Source organism: Ictalurus punctatus, chromosome 13 (genome assembly GCF_001660625.3).
Source record: "Ictalurus punctatus breed USDA103 chromosome 13, Coco_2.0, whole genome shotgun sequence".
Classification (NCBI taxonomy): domain Eukaryota; kingdom Metazoa; phylum Chordata; class Actinopteri; order Siluriformes; family Ictaluridae; genus Ictalurus; species Ictalurus punctatus.
In genome coordinates this window covers 15,545,001-15,561,268 of record NC_030428.2, presented here as the reverse complement: position 1 = coordinate 15,561,268, position 16,268 = coordinate 15,545,001, and the positions used below count along the sequence as shown (strand labels likewise).

The window sequence follows — 16,268 nt, the reverse complement described above, 5'->3', positions numbered from 1 at the left end:
CTCGTGTACAATTTGTCTAGATTTTTACACGCTGTCCCATATTTGAGTGAGTTATTTAAAAATAAGTAAGTAAGTAAGTAAGTAAGTAAATAAATAAATAAATGAAAGCTGTGAAAAGTAGTGAGTTTCAGTTTCTGCTCTCCAAGCTTACTGTAGCTCATGTGTGAGCAGGAGACAGACAGCTTTCAGAAAGCTCTGGTAAGGCCAGCGGGCTCGTGTACTCACTCCCAGCTCAGTGAAGCCAGTCCCGTATCCCCCTCTCCAAACTAACTCAACCTAAAAGTGAACATAAGAGAGCCTGTTCCTAGTCTCAGCTCCTAACCACATCTCGAAAAAAGCCCAGTTTCAGCTAGGCTACTCCAAACACCATAGTCCCCGAAATACGACGAAAGCTGGCAATCTCTCTTCCTGTCCACCTGAACGCAGAGTCATCCAGTGCACATGCTGCCGGTTTTCTCTTTAAACACCTCAGATCGGGAGGCTCAGTCAGCCTGTCACACACCAAGACTTATCACATTTCCCTCAAGCAATAAAAAAAAAAAAGTTCCACAGTATGTCCTCGGGTGAACGCTGGTCCACGAAAAAAAGAAAAGAAATCTGTGTTAGTAGGAAACGGATCAACCTAAAAGGTTTAAACTCAACAACTTACTGTAGGCGATCTACTCTAATAGATAGGAAAGAAAATGCTGAAGTCTTGAATTGTGCATTGGGAGTTTCAGCAGGGTTCGAGCTCATTGCGTTTATTACGAGTCTGGGACAAACACTGCTGACACACAGTGAAGCCTGTGTCAAAAAGTCTGTTTTCCAATTGAGCCTCATTTGCATGTTTTAATAATGCATGCTGCTTATGAGAATATTAAATAGAATAGATCTGCACGAGATCAGACCTTCCACGTTAATTATAAAGATGTCAAATGGCAGTTAGTGAACTGTCACCCCTGAGGTTGCCCCCTTTAGTTTGGTGATTATATTCACAAACTGTAGATAAAGTGTCATCATACAGACTATTAGTGCTCACTATAAGCTGAAGAAAGACTGCTCTTGCTGTCATTCATATTCAGAACTGGAGTCACCTGAAAACACAATGCTCTCACTTAAGACTAAAGTAGAAAATCACTTTCATTCTCTCTCTCACCATCTCTGTTCTCCCAGAGCAATATATTGTGAAAGCAATTCTCAGCTAATGGTGGAAATAATGATAAGATATCATAATAAGATATGATGATGCAAAGAAATATTAAGAATAATAAAGCGTACACAATCATGTTAGTGTTCCACCTGTTGGTCTGTCTACCCAGTTGTGTAAGCATGTGGACTAAAGCTGGTGTGTTTGGGTCATAACTGTACCATTAAGAGCCCATAAAAGTCAAGGAGTCAGCAACTGGAAAAAAGAGAAAGGAAGTGCATCTGAGAGCCGCCAGTCAAAGAGGTGAGCTCTCTGTGTGTTTCTGTCAGTCCTGTCTCTCTGAAGTTCATTTAAACCGAGCTGGGACGCCTCACTAGCTCTTAACAGGTAAAAGGAGCCATATTATCAGCCCTCAGAGGGGGCAGCACAAGCTGATGTGCTCTTTCAGCTGTACTAAACTGAGTCCAGCTCACAGAAGTGTAGCGTGAACATCGGTCTGATTAAAAGAGAGAGAGTGAGAGAAAGAAAGAGAGAGAGATGGGGGTGCACGTTAAGTGAGCATGGCAGAGGGTTCAGCGGTGTGCTGAGCTTGGTGAGAGGAGTGTATTGCTCTATCAGGAGGCTAAGCAGAGAGCTGGGCTGAGCGGAGCACTGCTGCCTCCGTCTGTAGCTCGGAGCACGCTCAATATTTCATCTCCTCCTGCAGATCACAACTGCTGTAGGCCGACTCAACGCCTGGGCTTCCATATGCTCGTCCGAGCCTCTCACTACTGCTCTGTGCCACACACACACACAAACACACACACACACACAATCCTGAAAAGTGATTTTGAACCTCACTTACTATAGTCTAATATAGGGGATATAACACTTTTTAGCTTATATTATATACCCATACATACATATATATACCCATACATACACACACACACACACACACACACACACACATATATATATATATATATATATATATATATATATATATATATATATATATATATATATATATATATATATATATATATATATATATGAGAGAGAGAGAGAGAGAGAGAGAGAGAGAGAGAGAGAGAGAGAGAGGTCCCCCCACTAATATGGCATCCTTGTGTTTATTGTTTAACCTTTTGATCTTTTGTTAAAATAAATTCACAAAAATACTATTCTCTCAGAAATATCAAACAATTGCAAACACAACACAGGTTTATCAAAAAACATATATATTTGTTAAACATAGGTGTGCAATAATAATTGACACCCCTATGAATTTATATGAGAAAACTATATTTGAAGTATAGTTCTTCAGTACACCTGGGTGACTAGGAACAGGAAGCTGTTCAACTATGACTTCCTGTTCCACAGGGGTATAAATATGAGGTAAAACAAATTCCCTTAGTCATTTATAACAATGGGTAAAACCAAGGAATATAGCTGTGATGTGCGGCAAAATGTTGTTGAGCTTCACAAAATGGGAAGTGGCTATAAGAAAACAGCACAAGCACTGAAAATGCCCATTCCCACCATCAGGGCAACAATTAAGAAGTTCCAGTCACTGGAAATGTTATGAATCAACCTGGAAGAGGACGTGTGTCTGTATTGTCTCAATACACTGTGAAGAGGATGGTTCGAGTGGCCAAAAAATCTCCAAGGATCACAGCTGGAGAATTGCAGAAGTTAGCTGCGTCTTGGGGTCAGAAAGTCTCCAAAACTACAATCTGAAATCACCTACATCACCACAAGCTGTATAGAAGGGTTTCAAGAAAAAAGCCTCACTCTCATCCAAAAACAAACTCAAGCATCTTCAGTTGGCCAGACACTATTGGAACTTCAAATGGGATCGAGTTCTATGGTCAGATGAAACCGAAATAGAGCTTTTTTGGCAATAAACACCAGAGGTGGTTTTGGCACACAGAGAGGTATCCATATGGAAAAGTACCTCATGCCCACGGTTAAATATGGGGGTGGCTCTTTAATGTTTTGTGGCTGTTTTTCTGCCAGAGGACCTGGACATTTTGTTTGGATACATGGCATCACGGACTCAAATATCTACAGATATTAAATGAAAACCTGACTGCCTCTGCCAGAAAGCTTAAAATGGGCCGTGGTTGGATCTTCCAGCAGGACAGTGATCCAAAACGTACATCAAAATCTACACAAAAATAGTTTACTGAACACAAAATCAGGGTCCTGCCACAACCATCCCAGTCTCCTGACTTGAAATCCATAGAAAACCTGTGGGGTGAACTGAAGAGGAGAGTCCACCAGCGTGGACTTCAATATTTGAAGGATCTGGAGAGATTCTGTATGGAGGAATGGTCTCAGATCCCTTACCATGTATTCTCCAACCTCATCGGGCATTACAGTTAAAGACACAGTGTACTGATATATAATATGAAGTTTGTGGACAGTCATCGCTGGGGGAAAAAAAACAGCTCTTAATACAAATAGATACACATGATTTCTGAACTGCAGAAGTCAAGAAATGGATGCATCAAGATCATCAAAAAAGGTTTAAAGTCAGGAACAGTTGAAAATTTGCCAGGCCAGTGAGAAGTGCCAGAAGCAAAAAAGAACCCAAGAATCTTGGGGTTTTCAAGTTTAAAATCAGCTATAAAGCTGTAAATCATGCTATTTGGGAGGGTAACACAAAAGAAGCCCTCAGATTCAAAATGCAGCACCTGAACTTCATGAATCCTCATTAGAACTTCAATTGGAATTGGTCAGATGAGACCAAATTTGAGGTTTTTGGACATAGAGTGATGGATCAATGCTACTTTGGGGCAGTTTTGCAGCTAGTAGTCCACAGGCAACAGAATGTTCTATCCCAGCACCTGGTTGCCTCTGCCAGGAAGTTTAGCCTTGATCTAAATGGATCTTTTAATAAAATAAAAACTATACATGCTTCCAATTCATCACAGAAGTAGTTGTTGAAACACAAAATCTGTTTGTAATGGCAATCTCTGCCTCCAGAATTAAAGCCTATTAAAAACCTGTAGTCTGAATTAAAAAGGGATTCTGAATGCAAAAACCCAAGACTATAAAGTTTTCTGCATGGAACACTGTTCAAGATCTCTCTAACCAGTGTCTCCATTAAAGTCGGACATTACAGGAAGAGACTCAGTTTTGTTATCCTCTCCAGGGAAGGCTTCACCAAATTAATTGTGGTGGCAATAAATCAGAAAAAAAAATATGTTTAAACTATTCATTTTCAGAAAGGGTGCCAATAATTGTGGAGTTGACTGTACATAGGCATTTCAGGCTTTCCGATGTGTTTTGTGTGTGTGTGTGTGTGTGTGTGTGTGTGTGCGCGCGCACTTGCATGTGTGTAAGCGGGAGTTGGCGAACGTGTGCAGGCTTTGTTTTTCTTTTTGAAAATTCCTTTGATGTGTGTGTTTATTTATTTATTTGTGTAGTGAGCAGGCCTTTTCGGGCAGTTAGACTTCAGTAGATGTGCTGCATGTCCATCACTAGTGAGCCTCTTTGACGGCTGAACCCCTAACCTTCCTACCCAACATCCTTACCACTACAGGAGCAGTTTCGAGAATTAGCAACGAGACAGATTTCATCAGGGTCTGTTTGTACGTTTCCTACACAGCTTGTTTACGGAAACTGATACTTTAATGGCTTTAATAAACAACAGCTGGAAAATGAAGCCACAACAAAAGAATATCAGACTGTTGATCATTTCAAGCCCAGATGTAATGCACACGTGGATGGCTTGCAGCTGTATATTTTGTAATTTGTTTCTTAAATTCAAAGCATGGCTACAATAAAACTGTGTTAGGTAGACGTACAAGCCCGAGTATGAGTGCATCGATAGTATAAATGTATGGTAAAGGTTAAAACACAAACTCTCTGATGAGTCACAGTGAGAGGGGGCAAATTCATATATACTGTAGGAGGAGAGCTGAGAGTAAAAATATATGGTTATACTTAGACTGCCTTTATCATCAGGATCAGTACTTACTAAACTGTTAAACAACACTTTAACCATTTCTTTAACAGTTTAAAAATATTTCAGTTATCGTGGCTCCCAGCTGCTGTAAAAGAAAAGTGTTTCCCCTATTGTCAGTTCAAATACAGTTCTGTCTGAAAGTATTGGAACAGCAAGGCCAATTCTATTGTTTTTGCTATACATTGAAGACATTTGGGTTTGAGATAAAAAGATGAATATGAGATGATAGATCAGAACTTCAGCTTTCATTTCCTCATATGTACATCTAGATGTGTTAAAAAACTTCGAACACAACTTAGACCACTGATAAAGATTAGCGAGCCTGTTCCAGATGCAGCCATGCAAGCCCAAGCCATGACGCTCCCTCCACCGCACTTGAATGATGTCAAGCGTATGTATGTTTTGGATCATGAGCAGATCCTTTCTCTTTGATAGAGGTTAATCTTAGTTCCATAACTTTTGTGGCTCATCTCTGTATTTCTTTGCAATTTCCAATCTGGGTGTCTGATTCTTAATGCTAATGAGTGGTTTGTAGCTTGTGGTATGGCCGCTATAATTCTGTTCTTGAAGTCCTTTCCTCCTCTTTCTTAGCTTCAAAAACGGCTTTCTTTTCTCCCATAGACAGCTCTCTGGTCTTCATGTTGGTTTATCCTTTTAAAGAAATTTTTAATGCAGTCTTCACAGGTGAAACCCAGGGCTCAAACCAAGAGTAGACATTCAGAGCTATTCATTCTTTAAACAACCAGTCTAACAGGGCACACCTGGGCAGCAAGAAACACCTACAGGTCACATGTTCCAATATTTATGATCACATGAAAAAAAAAACGACTGGGTTCAAACAAAAGCTGTCATGTTCTAAATTGTTTAACACGTCTAGCTGTAAATATGAGGAAATGAAAGCTGAAATTCCGATCTGTCGTCTCATATTCATCTTTTGATCTCAAACCCAAACGAATAGAAAAAACAATAAAATTGTCCTTGCTGTTCCAAATGCTTTACGAGGGGATTGTAATACTTAAATTAAGATTGAAACACACATTGCTTTAATTGCCATTTAGTCACTTTAGAAACAATGGGTTTTCATTTATTGTGTGCAGCAGGTAGCGATGCTGACCCACATCTCCAGGCTCTGGGTTCTAAATCCTGAGCTGTCTGTGTGGATTTTTTCATGTTCTCTCTGAGTTTGAGAGGGTTCTCTGGTTTCTTCTTACTGTCCACAAAACATGCGGGTAAAAAAAAACATGCACTGTCTACTCTAAATTGCCCGTAGGAATGAAAATGTGTGTGCATGGTGCCCTGTGATTGACTAAAACCACACCCATCCAAGGTGTGTCCCCAGGCTCCCAAGCAACCTTGACCAGGATACAGTGCTGATTTCTTCTGTTTTTGTGTTTATCTCATCCTAGATTGTTTCAGAAATGAAAACAAAATCTAAGCTAAAACAATGGCAACCTGAGTAAACAGAAAATACAGTTTTTAAATGAAAATTGAAGCGATAAAGTTATCCAATACCAACTGGACCTGTGTGAAAATGTATTTGCCCCAGTAGTTACTAATTCCCCAAATCTATGAAACTGCATTAATAATTGGGTTCAGCTGGACTAGACACAACCAGGCCTGATTACTGCAAACCCTGTTCAGTCATATCAGCACTTAAATAGAACTTTTTCAACAGCATGGATTGGTTAAAAGGTCTTACCCTGTAACACACTATGTCAAAATTGAAAGAAATTCCAGAAATGATGAGGAAGAAGGTGACTGAAATGCATCAATTCTGGGAAGGGTTATAAAGCTTGTAACTTTACTTTCACATTATCTGTTGTTACCCAGATGAGGACGGGTTCCCTTCTGAGTCTGGTTCCTCTCAAGGTTTCTTCCTCATATCATGTTAGGGAGTTTTCCCTTGCTACCATCGCCACTGGCTTGCTCAATAGGGATAAATTCACACATTTAAAATCTATATCCTGTGTTTATATGTTTCTGCAAATCTGCTTTGAGACAATGTCCATTGTTAAAAGCGCTATACAAATAAAATTTTATTGAATTAAACTGAAAGCTATTTCATAGGCTCTGGAATTCCAAAGAACCACAGCGACAGCCATTATGTCCAAAAGGAAAACCTCTGTACAGTAGTGAACCTTCCCAGAAGTGGCCGACCTTTCAATATTCCTCCAGGAGCACAGCAACTACTCATCCAGGACGTCACAAAAGAGCCAAGGACAACATCAAAGGAACTACAGGTCTCTCTTGCATCAGTAAAGGTCACTGTTCATGACTCCACTATCAGAAAGACACTGGGCAAAAATGGCATCCATGGAATTGTGGCGAGGTGAAAACCACTGCTAACCAAGAAGAACTAAGGCTCGTCTGAATTTTGCGAAAACACACCTTGATGATCCTCAAACCTTTTGGGATGTTTTGTGGATTGATGAGTCGAAAGTGGAACAGTTTGGAAGACAGGAGCCCCGTTACATCTGACGTAAATCAAACACTGAATTCCACAACAAGAACATCATACCTATGGCCAAGCATGGGGGTGGAAGTGTGATGGTGTGGGATGCTTTGCTGCTTCAGGGAATGGTCAACTTGTAATAATTGAGGGGAACATGAATTCCGCTCTCTACCAGAAACTCCTAAAGGAGAATGTCAGGTCTTCAGTCCGTAAGTTGAAACTCGAGCACAACTGGATTATGCAGCAAGACAACAATCCAAAGCAGAGGAGTAAATCCTAGTCCTAGAAGTAAGTGTGAGACTGATCTCCAGATATCGGAAGCGTTTGGTTGCAGTTATTGCTGCTAAAGGTGACACAACCAGATTTTAATTTTAAAGGGCAATTCGTTTTTCACATGGGTGATATGTGTTGGATAATTCTTTTTTTTTGCTTCAATAAAAAAAACTGTATTGTGTGTTTACTCAGGTTGCCTTTGTTTTATATTGTATTTTGTTTGAAGATCTAAAACTATTTAAATACAGACAAATACAGAAGAAATCATCAAATACTTCTTCACAGCACTGTATAGTGTTTGCTAAGGATGAACGAATGAATGAATGTGTATTTACAGTATCTTCCTCTACATACTCTGCCCTATATACTTCATTGAATTAACTGAATTCTAAACATAATTATATATAGTGTTGTAAAAATGTTCAGAAGGACAAATTCCAACAAGTCCAAACAGATAAAGGTGCATCAGCCAGCTTAAGTATCTGTGTAATATAGTTAAAGCCATGATTCAGCAAATGAACAAAAGTCATTCAGACAAAACACGTCTGGTGTCCAATATTTGCTCAGCTGTCAGATTAGCAAACTTCATGTCTAGATCTCCACACACTTGCTTCAAACTGTCACATTGCTAAGTAATCTTAAATAGCTTGCTTATGTGGTTTCTGATACTATAGAACACATACATAGTCACATAACTGAAAACGCTAGTTTGAAGGGGGAAATGTATATAAAACTGATCTGGATGATAAAACAGACTGAAACTGTTTGTGAAGTTATTGTATAATATTACTTACCAAAAAAAAACAACAAAAAAACCCCCCAACTTTTGAATCAAGCATGTGATGAACATGACATACAGTTTGCATGATGCTAAACTGGCTAAGCTAAAAGCTTCCTTTACTTGCTAGTTAAGAAAAACAAAACAAAATGTCTGACAGTAAAGCCTTGGCTGATCAACTACGTTTAAGGAAAATTCTGTACATTTCATGTAACATTTTCTTTATGTATTTAAAGTGTGCACAATCCATTCGATTCATCAGTGTGCATCGATGTGCTCATAAATTTACACACCCCTTGCAGAATCTGCAAAATGTTAATAATTAAAAAAATAATTGCATGGTGTTTCTTATTTAGTTCTACCCTGAATAAGTTATTTCACATAACAGATGTTTACATATAGTCTACAAGACACAGTAATAACTGCATTTACACAAATGAACCAGTTCGAAAGTTTACATACCCTTGATTTTTAATACTGAGTGTTGTTACCTGGAGGATCAACGACTGTTTATATGTTTTGTGATAGATGTTCACGAGTCCCTTGTTTGTCCTGAGCAGTTAAACTGCCCGCTGTTCTTCAGAAGAATCCTCCAGGTCCTGCACAATCTTTGCTGTTCCAGCATCTTCTGCATATTTGACCCCTTTCCAACAGCAGCTATATGAAGTCTAACCCCATATTCAATACATAAAGAAAATGTTACATGAAATGTACAGAATTTTCCTTAAATTTTTTTTTTTTTTTTTTTTTTAAAATGATTAACATTTTGCAGATTCCACAAGGGGTATGTAAATTTATGAGCACAACTGTATATAATACAAGTCAAATGTTTGGAAAAAAAAAAATCTAATATGAAGGTTTTTCACAGAAATTTATATTAGGGGCAGAGAACAGCCCTATTAACTAATGAAACACTCTGGAGAAGCTTCTTTGCGTAAATTTCCTGAGTAAACATATTGTGTTGTGGTGTTTGTTGGAAAACGGAAATAATTGCATAACATTTTTTAAACTTTAAAAAGCAACTTGCTTGATCTGTAGTGTGAAAAAGAAACCATCACTTCTTTTTTTTTTTTTTTACATTCTCATGTTCCTTCCCTTCTTTTACCTTGGAGTTCCTCCTTGTGCCTGTGCGAAGTGTGAATCTGTGGTAATTGGGGTTGGGAGGAAATCTTCATAAGAGCCAAGTGCTTTCACCTTCTCAGCGCTTGTATTTGCCCCGGTGCATAAGAGGTGTTGTTTCCTGTTAGTTTTTCATCGCTGCAGCTTGGCCACAGGGGGAGGCAGGAAGCCCCTCTATCCTAACACCCCAAACCCCCCACACCACCAAAATATAGCATATGGAAATTAGCAATGATAAATCATTCATGACTTTACATTCATCATTATTCTAGTCTTAGTATGTAAAATCGATAAACTATGTCACTATGCCCACATTTGTTAATAAATGTAAAATTAAATGTAAAACATATACCACAAGGATTAGATAGTCAAAAACGGCACAGTAATGAATGAATAATGGCAGAAGCAAGGTAAATTATTAAGTGTCCTGGTAAAAAATAATTACCCATGTTGGTTGAGGAAGTCCTGTCATCTCTAATCTGTAATGATCCCTGGTCATGTGAGTCCTGCTGAAACAATAATATGGTATATATTCATGTTTAGGCAGTTTGAGAGAGCAATTAAAGATAATGATCGGATAACATGTGTTACACAGACATGCGTCTAGTTCAACAAAACAGACTTCATATAAAACCATAATGAACTTTCTTTTACTTTCACATTATCCGTTGTTACCCAGATGAGGATGGTTCCTCTCAAGGTTTCTTCCTCATATCATCTTAAGGAGATTTTCTTGCCACCGTCACCACTGGCTTGCTCAACAGAGATAAATTCACACATTTAAAATCTGTATCCTGTGTTTATATGTTTCTGTAAAGCTGCTTTGAGACAATGTCCATTGTTAAAAGCGCTATACAAATACAATTGAATTGAATTGCACTTGCATAATAGTGTAGAATTCTCAGTTTTCCTGATGTGAAGATATCATTTGTTATGCATGTATACATCCTATAAACGATGATTTGATGTTTGATATCTCAAGTTGGATCATAATGCAGTGGAAAATTATTCACTGTGCCTATAAAAAAATATTTGTAACAAGCCTCTGAGAGGCTGAGAGGTTTTCTTGCCTTTGTCTGAAAGGTTAATTTGGCTGCCCTGAGTCTGTCATATTTAATCTACAACATTTCGCTGTTTTTCTCCTTTAGTTCCTTCAAGTGCACATTTTAAAAGATCGTGTCTATAAACTATTATTTATCTTCCTTTCGGCACGTCCCACTTTAGTGCCGTGTATTTAGTGAACCGTTAGCATATCACAGTGGGCGAACGCGTCCCCTCCAGCTCTGTGCTGTATGTTCTGAACAGGTGTTGCGGATGATTCATGTCCTCACAATGCAGCGCAACTAGTCCCTCTTTTCCTCCTATGTCCTTTCTCTTCTTCTTCAAGCCTCTCATTAGAGTTTCTTTCAAGGCCTTTGGGACTTCAGCGATTTGAACATATTTTATTTAAGCAGTTTTGTAAAAGCTATTATTCAGCAGCTCTGATCTATAGCAGAATTACAATTTTCAGGGTCAAGGAGGGATTCAGATATGGGACGAGAATGGGTACAAATGCTGTTAAGAAAAAAAGAATAGTAGGTAACCAGAAGAGAAGAAAGGGAGGGAAAAAGCCTCATGAAAGATAGTCTTTAAAAATAAATGAGAAAATCGGTAATCCCTGAGTACCGCATGGATAAAAGAAAATCAATATCTCCTCTCAATTCACCTGGGCCTTCAAAAATCCTTGAAATGAACAAAAGTTGTGAGTTTTGTTGCCAATATCATACATGTCGTTTAGAGTGGCCTGGTGCAGCTTTCATTAAAGTATAAATTCACGGGCAAAAGCGGTGCAAGCTTTAATGAGTAAGAGTGCAGATGTGATGTGTTTCGCAGACAAAAGCGAACCCAAGGATCGAGTTAAGCTGTGAAATTTTTATTCTCTAAAATACGCCTGGCTCTTTTTAAATCGCTGGCCAGCTTGTCCTTTCAGTGGCAGGCACGGCGGAGAAGGGAAGAGGAGGGGGACATCATACAGATTTTGTAACCTTTGAACCACCCATTCAATTGACCCTGTATGCCAACCTGCAGGGACCCCCTCGCATGAATCCACCTCCATTTCCTGCCCTGGGAGAAAGAACGCCAGACCAGTGCTGCCATTGGCCACGTGATCATGAATATTTAATCGATTCCCTCATCTAAGAAGGAGGTATCGCAGAGGGTGACTGGAAGACAGAAGTGGGGGATTTGGGGGGGGGGGGGGGGGGGGGGGGGGGATAGCGAAGTGCCCTTTTCCAGGCGTTGTGTGAGACAATGAAACACACACACACACACACACACCATGTGTTAAAGGCTTACCGAGGCTGTTTATGGAAAACCATCATGCATATACAATACTTACAGAATTCAGAGCACCCCCTTCTCTGTGTGTTAAGTGAAGCCCCCCACCTTCATTAACGCATTCTTCAGTAGCCTGTCATGGATGATGTGCTCCATCAAAGCTGATTGACTCCCATTTTCCACAGAGATGTCGTGGGTTATCATTGTATGCTCAGATCTCCTGCTACAGGGAACATGAATGGCAGGCTGCCTTTTGAACACACTGATTTTTCCACTGATGTCTCCCAGTTAGAAATTTAGGTCTGGTAAGTAACCATATGCAAAATAAATAATGTCAATTCTCAATATTCAGATCAGGTCATCTCTCTACCTCTCCAACTATCTTTCAGCTTTACTCATTAGTGGATAGATCAAAAAATTATGTCCTTTATTTCAAGTATCCCAAAACTTAAAAGTATACTTTATTTATTTATTTATTTAAAAATGTAACAGTGCAAAAGATTTATTATTTATTTATTTATTTTTTGTGGAGAAAAAAAAAAAACTGATCTGGGGCACACATCTCTGGACCAATCACTAGGGCTTGGTGATATGATGATATAATATCAGAATCAAGACAAATTATGCCACAATATTTTTTCTTTTTCAGTGTTGATTTTCTTTTAAAACATTTAGCAACTCAAATGCATTATAAATACATTATAACATTTATAATAAAGTTATAAATGTATTATATAATGTTATTTGCAACCTTTTTTTTTTTTTTTTTTTTTTTTTTAAAGATGCAGCACTACTGTATTTCTGGCAGGTTGTGAGCAAATCTATAAATATATCGTGATACATATTGTGTATTATAAAAATGCCTTCAAGAATCGTGATATGATATTTTTGTCATATCGCCCACCCTTAACAATCACCCATCAGATCTAAGGATGACATGATGCCAAGAAATGCTTTTAGTCATGCTAAACCAAGTCATCTAGCGAACTTAGATATCATGAACTAGCAATAATGATATGAAAGTGATGAACAAAATGGCTCTGTTGAATTCTTGAATCTGGATGGTCAGAATGTGTTGATTAATATTCTATAACTGCATGTCTCTGACAATACTGCAAGGCAAACCCACATATATTAATGTCATTGTCATCCTAAGACATCACTGTTTGTATAGTAACAACTCATTCACAAGGAATTGTACGGAGGACGCTACGTATTCTAAAGCAAATAATAAAGGAAATAAGTAATGTGTTGTTTAACAGAAAATGTATAAAAGCTGAAGCTTGGAGATGTTTATTGAATATTTATAGAAGGAGTCTCCTGTGTCAGCGGTTTGTAAGGCTCAGTAAGTTTTCAGACAAGTGAACGCTGTCAGGGCATTCTATAATATTAAATGTAATAAGAAATGGTTAAAAAGTGTGATATTATCTGTGGTAATAAATGATAACTTTTAAGCACTGGCAAACTGCCATGGTATAAGTGGAATAAAAGACTTTGGGATGTCTTGTTACTCTGATACCTCACCTAACAGTAACTCCGATATCTCACCCCAACCTGTTGTTGATTATTTTCCCAAGAGAGCACACCCTGGCATATTTTATTCCTTACATGCAGAGAATATGGTTGGGGGTTCGATTCCCCCCTCTGCCCTGTATGTGCATGGAGTTTGCATGTTCTCCCCGTACTTTGGGGTTTTCCTCCAGGTACTCCGGTTTCCTCCCCCAGTCCAAAGACATGTCTTGTAGGATGATTGGCGTGTCTAAATGATCCATACTGTGTGTATGTGCACAATTGTGCCCTGCGACAGGTTGGCATCCCGTCCACAGTGTCCCACGCCTGGTATAGGCTACAGGCGCCCCAGTGACCATGTTTAGGATAAGCGGTATGTAAAATGGATGTATGGATGAAGAGACTGTGACATGACAATGCAAGTCTCTCCATTTATGTCCATCCGTGACAAATGTAAATGTCAGTTTACTAGCACGTGACAAGCTAACCTATTAAATTAGCTGGTTTGCGTTACGTAGGGAGATTTAAAAAGGCAGAAGCGCATGGGTACATTTTCAAATAATGTATCCCTGTATATTCATGATCCGAATCCCTTTAGGATGAGAATGGTGTAAAATGGCATGTTTAGAGGTCAAAAAATACCACAATAATAATAAGTACGTACCAATCTTGTACGTGTGTATTAATAAATGAACCTGTGTGTTATTTTATAGAGTGTTCCTGTCTGAGCAGCAGAAGAGCAGAGCGTGAGTGGAGAAGAGCAATGTGTTTACAGTGTGAGATATGGGTCAGTCCAGCCTCTTTGTTCACTGTGTAGCTGTGGAGTGCCTACACACACATACAAACTCACACACTCTAGTGGCACAGTGGGGTACAGGAGACAAAGGGAGCAAGTGAAAAGCGCACGGCTGGTGTTTGACTGTGGTTGTAGCTGCGGGTTAAAAAGCGTAAACGGCACACTGTTTGTATTCCTTCCTCCTGATCGCTCTGGAACTTGCAACCCAAGTTCAAAAGGTACATCGTGGCGACGTGCACTTGACATGACACACCAGAGCTAATCGCAGGCCTAATGAGCAGTGAAAAAAACACAGTGGTGTTGAAATGCAATACTGCTTTAATGACAGTGTTACAACTAGACAAGCACTCGGCACATCCACAGAGATCACAATCCATAAAAATCACTGACAAATGAAAGCAAAGGAAGAATAGGAACAGTAGTCACGCTAATCGAGAAAGATGGATCTGATCAGTAGGAAGTCTGAGGCCAGATGCTATGCACTCTCAAACATACACAAATATTACACTGGGCACATGATCACAGCAACACATCCATGTCCAATCCATGGGCATTTACTAGAAAAGGGACAATCCGGGAAAGGACAACACTGACGGACATCATTTCAGGTTCTTGTTATTTAGTATTTTACAGATGGTTACAGTAGTATCATGTTTGTATGGACAACTCAGAATTATAAACAAATGGTAAATCTCCCTGTTCTCCTGTTCACCACAGAGTTCACACACACACACACACACGACTTTATTCTGCACTACCTAAGCCATATCACTGTGGTTGAGGAAGGGGACAGGGACATTTCTCAAGAGAGAACCTTTACCTGATGAAACATGGACCTCCCATTGTGCTTCAAGCTTTATTTATTCTCTCTCTCTCTCTCTCTCTCTCTCTCTCTCTCACACACAAGTTTTACATGTCAGAGGGTGCTTTAAAACCTAAAAAATGTTGTTATTGTTTTTAAAAAAATAAGAATAATCCTATTCATTATACTCTACATCTGTGACGTGTGTGTGATTACCACAAGCACTGTTTCCTTGTATTGGGGAACAATAACTGCCTCAATAACTGTTTTAAGTAAACAGGTTTTCAGTTCTCAGCACTGAGAAACATGCCAGAATTCTTAGTTGCTTGTGGTAATCCTATGAATATGGTTTGGGCTGAAAAACACTGGAGTCTTACCCGAAACTGCTAAAGTATAAATAACAGGAAGCTTTTCCATTGTCCTGTGTGGAATTATTAACACACTATAGCACAGGGATTCATGTGTATACATGCTCAGATTACTGTTACACTGTAGGTCTATTATGAGTGTTACGGGAAAGCGAGGGCTGTGGTTAATCAACGTTCTTCTGTCAGCTGGCTGAGGGCCTGCTATCTAAAGACACTATGATGGTTAACATGAGTCTGAGTGATATGATAAAGTGTGAGCACACCTACTGCTATAGCTGTCCCTTGGAATAAGACACAGCCTATCAGAGGGTAATGACTCTTCCATAGGTCCTGCTGCGAGAGAGGGAGGGGGGAATGGGAAGGAGCGAAAGAGGAGAGAGAAAGTTGCTTAGAGTGAGGAGAAAGGAGGGAGTGGAAAAGGGAACAAGGAGGAGTAGAAGATAAGGAAGTGAGAAGGGAGGAGAGAGTGAGGACTGAGCTAAGGAAGAAGGGGAGAGAGGAATGAGAAGGAGAGAGGGGGAGAGGAGAGGAGAATGAGGAGGGGAGAGGAGAGGAGAATGAGGAGGGGAGAGGAGAGGAGAAGGAGAGGGGGGAGAGGAGAGGAGAATGAGGAGGGGAGAGGGGGAGAGGGGGAGAGGAGAGGAGAATGAGGAGGGGAGAGGGAGAGAGGAGAAAGAAGAGGAGAGATAGACAGAGGATGAGAGTGAGGAGAGAGGGAAAGAGGAGAGGAGCATGAGGAGAGATGGAAAGAGGAGAGGAGAATGAACAGGATAG

The 16,268-nt window shown here is 39.5% G+C and overlaps 1 protein-coding gene across 4 annotated transcripts in view; it reads right to left on the bottom strand.

The window, feature by feature from the left end:
* Positions 1-14,624: 14,624 nt before the first annotated feature.
* vti1a (vesicle transport through interaction with t-SNAREs 1A) overlaps positions 14,625-16,268 on the bottom strand; it is a 117,329-nt gene continuing 115,685 nt past the window's right edge. For all 4 annotated transcript variants that reach the window (XR_008397755.1, XM_017483708.3, XM_047159326.2 and 1 more), the window contains one exon: positions 14,625-16,268. This exon is cut by the window's right edge. The gene's annotated coding sequence lies outside the window, so the exon portion shown is untranslated.